Raw genomic sequence first — 5,084 nt, 5'->3', positions numbered from 1 at the left:
GGGAGCAATCCAGCGACATTCTGAATTTTGGTGTCTGTCTCTGGGGAATATGGGAGGCAGAGAGGGAGAGAACATTTGTATTTTTGGGAGTCTAGGCAGGCACAGAGGCTCCATGTTGATGTGCCTGTGAAAGGGCTGCCAAGGGTCAGTGATGACCGCCAATACCTTTTAATGGTGGCACCTTTTGTGTGGGAGCAATCCTCAGATATTCTGAATTTTGGAGGCTGTCTGCGGTGAAATGGAGAGTCAGAGAGGGAGAGAACTTTTGGGTGTTTGGGAGGCTAGGTAGGCGCAGAGCCCCAGTATTGGTGTGTCTGTGAATGGGCTGCCAAGTTTAAGTGAGGACCAGTAATAGATTTTAGTTGTGTTACATTTGGTGTGGGAGTAGTCCTCAGACGTTCTGAACTTTGGAGGCTGTCTGTGGCAAAAATGAGAGGCAGAGAGAAAGAGAACGTATGGAAGTTTGGCAGTTAAGAAAGTGCAGATCCCCAGTGTTGGTGTCGCTGTGAAAGGGCTGCCATGGGTTGGTTAGGGCCAGCACTTCTTTTAGTGGTGGCACATTTTATGTTCCTGAATTCACAAGATGTTTTCAGTTTTGGAGGTGGTCTCTATAAACAGTGTGAACGAATATGGTCAATCTTGGAAAACAATGCAAGAGCACACCTGCAGCAATACTGTTGCTGATAAATGCTTTATCCTTATTGAGGACAATAATAGCTTCAATTTCCTTCACCTGTGCTCTGGGTGAAATTGACAGGTGTTTTCAATATCAGAGGTGGGCTATGAGAACACTGAGAGATGCTGGTGGGCAGCCTGCAAAGCCACATGGATACTGGTGCCGAGAATGACAGGCAAAGAGAGGGTGAGCAAAAGGAATAGCTTTTAATAGTGGACCCTATGTGTGGGAGAAATCCTGGGACATTCTGGATTTTGATGGCCTTCTGCGGCAAAAATGAGAGGCAGAGAGGGAGAGATATTGGACCATTTGGAAGGCTAGTCAGACACAGAACCCCAGTGTTGGTGCGGCTGTGAAAAGACTGCACAGTTCAGTGAGGACCAGCACCAGCTTTTATTGGTGGCACCTGTGGTGTGGGAGCAATCCTCGGAAGTTCTCTCATTTTGGAGGAAGTCAGCAGCGAAAATGACAGGCAGAGAGGGAGAAAATGTTTGGATATTGGCAGTCTAGGAAAGCGCAGAGCCCCAGTGTTGGTGTGGCTCTGAAAGGGCTGTCAAGGGCTGGTGAAGACCAGCAATACCTTTTAGTGCTGGCACCCTTGGTGGGGGAGTAATCCTTGGACTTTCTGAATTTGGAGGCCATCTGCAGTGAAAATGAGTGTCAGGGAGGGAAAGTAGGTTTGGATTTTTGACAGGCTAGGCAGGTGCAGAATCCCAGTGTTGGTGTGTCTGTGAACGGGCTACCAAGGGTTGGTGAGGACCAGTATTAACTTGTAGTTTTGGCACCTCTGTTGTGGGAGGAATCCTTGGACATTCTGAATTTTGGAGGCCATCTGCAGTGCAAATGAGATGCAGAGAGGGAGAGAACTTTTGGATATTTGGGAGGCTAGACAGGCACAGAGCTGCAGTGTTTGTGTGTCTTCCTCTTCAGCATTGCCGTTGTCTGTGGTGGCGTACTCCTCATCATCGGTATCCGCCTCCTTGTCATCTTCGGTGTCCTCCTCATCGTTGGCATCGAGGGTCCAGCGTCCTCCCCCTCCCCATCATTGGTGGTGTCCTACCCCTCCCCCTCATTATCGGAATCCTAGTTGTGGGGCTTGTCATCGTCGTTGACAAGCGTCAACGGGGGGTTGACCGGGGTCTCGGGGGGTTGGGGTCCCTATGGGAGGGTTGGGGTCCCCGAGAGGCTGTGGGGCAGCGGGGGAGGTGTGGGGCTGCTGTGGGTCACAGGGGTCCTGCAGGGTGAAGGCGGAGCTGGTGCAGGAGCAGGATGAGTTCAGGTGGCAGGTCCTGGATGGGCAGCAGCAGGCGCTCAAGGTCAGAGCCAGCTCAGTGTATGGCTTCACCAGTGCCCAGGCGGGGTGTCTGTCCTGCCTCAAGATCTCCCAGGTGAGCCTCATGGCGCCCCACAGCTGCCCCATGGTGCCCCACGGCATCCTGTGGCACTGCCTCACAGCACAGCCCCACAGGCAGGTAAGGGGACCCCAGCCCCACGGCATCCCAGCCCCATGGCATCCCCTGCCCCACAGCAGCCCCACCCCACACCATCCCACCCCATGGCAGCCCCAGCCCTACAGCATCTCCAGCCCCATGGCATCCCCACAGCCCCCCAACCTCCCCCCAGAGTGTCACCAGCTTTGGGCACCAGATGATCGAGCAGATGAAGCAGCTGGTGGAGAGCAAGTACTGTCTAGCCCAGGGCTTCCCCACTGATGCCAAGGTGGGGCCAGGGGGATATCGGGGGTCCACGGGCAGGGCTGGGTGGGTCCTGGGGGTGTCCCGGGGGAGCAAATTCAGCCTGGCTCAGGGTTTGCCTGTGGATTCCAAGGTGCTCTGGGGGGTCCCCAGAGGGTCCTGGGGGTCTCAGGGGGTCCCTGGGGGGGTTGGGGGGGTCCCATGGGGGAGCAAATTCAGCCTGGCTCTGGGTTTCCCTGCGGCTGCTGAGGTGGGTCTGGGGGGATTTGGTGTTCCCAGGGAGGGTTTTGGGGTCCCTGGGGCGGTATCGGTGTCCGGGGGGGTTTTGGGGTATCTCAGGGCATTCCCCAGGGGGGCCTGGGGCTTCCCAGGGGGTGCAACTACAAGCCTAGCTCTGGGCTTCTCTGCAGCTGCTGAGGGGGGTGCTGGGGGAGGCATTGGGGGATCCCTGGGGGTTTTGGGGGTCCTTGGTGAGGGTTTTGGGGTCTCTGGGGGTTTCGGGGGGGTCCCTGAGCCCTGCGCCCCCAAGTGGTGTATGGGGATATGGACTTGATGATGTGTTGCCTGGGGTTGCCCTTGGTGGCCGAGGTGATGGCGCTGGGTCTCTGGCCATGTCCTGCTCCCCATCAGGCTTGAGTTTGAGAAGGGTGGTGGGGGTCTCCAAGCCCTGGTGTGGGTCTCCAAGCCCTGGGGGGTCCCCATGTCCCTAGGGGGGTCCCCATGCCCCAAAGGGGTTCCCCATGTCCCCAGGACAGGTGCCCTTATCCCAGGGCAGATCCCCCTACCCTGGGGTGAGTGCCCATGTCTTGGGGTGCGGGGAGGGGGGTCCCTACTGATAGCCTCCCCCAGGAGTACTGGCCGTACCTGCTGATGAGCAAGAAGTGCTACATGGGGCTCTGCTTCTTGTTGTGCCCCGCCGCCCATGACCGCCTCGACTGCAAAGGGCTGGAGGCGGTGTGGCGCGACAACTGTCCCCTGGCCACAAACCTCATCACCGCCTGCTTACGCTGCATCCTGCTGCACCGGTGGGGGGTAAGGGGGGCGCGGGGGGGACAAGGGGGGTGAGGAGAACCCCCCGGGGAGCTGGGGGGGCATGTTGGGGGAGGGGCATTTTGGTGTGTGAGGGGCATGTTGGGTGGGTGGGGGGCACACTGGGGCAGGGGGACCCCCACAGGGCACCCCTCTCCCTTGGCTTGGCTCCAGGGTGCTGCGCAGGGCATTGCCTTGAGTGCCCAGTCCCCTTCCGGGGAGGATGTGGGGTGGCCCGTGTTCCCCCAGGGGGGTGTGGGGTGTTTTGGGGGTCCCCCCGACCCTCCTGTCCCCCCCAAGAGGCTGTGGGGTGTTTTGGCGTCCCGCAGCCCCCCCTGAGCTCACATTCCCCCACCAGGGACCCCATGGGGCATTTTGGGGGTCCCCCAGCCCCCCGAACCCCATTTTTCCCCCAGGGACCATGCGGGGGCAGTGGCGCACACACACGAGGTGATCTCGGACCTGCTGTGTAACCGTGTCATCTTGCAGCTTGTCATCACCAAGGAGCTGAGGCGGGTGGCCTCGTCCTACACCGCCCAACAGGCCCACGTGCAGCTGGTTGAGAGGTGGGGACCCCCCCTGCATCCCAAAACCTGCCCCCTCCAAATGGGGACCCCGCACTGGGATGGGCACCCTGAAACGGGAGCCTCCAATGGGCGCTGTTAAATGTGGGAGGGGGGCAAATGGGCACCCCCAAATGGGAGGCCCAAAATGGGGCCCCCCAAACAGGGACCTTCAAATGGGCACTTTAAAATGGGGACCAGAAAATGTGAGCCCCAAAATGGGGAGCCCTCAATGAGGACCCCCTAAATGGGGACCCCAAAATGGGGACACCCAAATGGGCACCTTAAAATGGGGGGCCCCAATGGGAGACCCTAAGTGGGGACCCCAAAATGGGGGCCCAAAAACAGGGACCCTCAAATGGGCATCTTAAAATGGGGACCCCCAAATGGGAGGCACTAAAGGGCATCACTAAATGGGCACCTTAAAATGAGGGGGCCCAAATGGGGACACCCATGGTATCCCCCCGCCGTGCTGCCCCCTCCCAGAAGCACCCCCACCCAGGAGGTGGGGGTGACCCTCCTCTCTGTGGGTGCCCCACCCCATAGCTGATCCTACAATGTGTGCCCCGCCCAAGAGCTGCCCCTCACATGGGTGTGCCACAACCCATTTGCACCCCCCCCCCGCCAGACACCCCCCATGGGTGCCCTCCCCACATATGTCCCCTTCCTGTGTCCCACTCCCACATAATGCCCACAATGGATTCCCCCTGTAGGTGCCCCTCTCTGTGCCCCACCCATGACTGCCTCCCCCCCATGTGCATGGGTGTCCTGAGCATGTGGCAGCAGGATCCTGGCAGTGCCCCCGCCCTGGGTGATCGTGTCCCCTATGTCACCAGCAGAGGCACCGGGGGGCGGCTGCGTAGACCAAGACTGAAATAAATGTGGGACATGGGGGGGCGTCACAGGGGAAAGGTGGGATGTAGGAGGGACATAGTGGGATGGGGGGGTCACAGAGGATGATGTTCAATGACGACAGTCGATGGTGATGATGGTCAATGACAAAGAGAGTGGACAATGAAGAAGATGAGGTTTGATGTTGACAGCAGACGACCAAGACAGACGATGGTCGACGGACGACGGTCGACGGACGACGGTCGACGGACGACGGTCGACGAAGACGGA

The 5,084-nt window shown here is 58.9% G+C and overlaps 1 long non-coding RNA gene across 1 annotated transcript; it reads left to right on the top strand.

Annotated features, from left to right (window-relative positions):
- The first annotated feature begins 3,266 nt into the window (after nucleotides 1-3,266).
- LOC135311736 (uncharacterized) lies at nucleotides 3,267-4,774 on the top strand. The gene is made up of 3 exons (XR_010371322.1): nucleotides 3,267-3,395; nucleotides 3,816-3,965; nucleotides 4,736-4,774. It is a non-coding gene; the product is annotated as an uncharacterized LOC135311736 (long non-coding RNA).
- The last annotated feature ends 310 nt before the right edge of the window (nucleotides 4,775-5,084 follow it).

The sequence above is a fragment of the Phalacrocorax carbo genome, chromosome 2 (assembly GCF_963921805.1).
Source record: "Phalacrocorax carbo chromosome 2, bPhaCar2.1, whole genome shotgun sequence".
In the NCBI taxonomy this organism is placed as follows: Eukaryota; Metazoa; Chordata; class Aves; order Suliformes; family Phalacrocoracidae; genus Phalacrocorax; species Phalacrocorax carbo.
The sequence above is the reverse complement of the archived record's forward strand: the minus strand, read 5'-3'. Positions and strand labels throughout refer to the sequence as shown.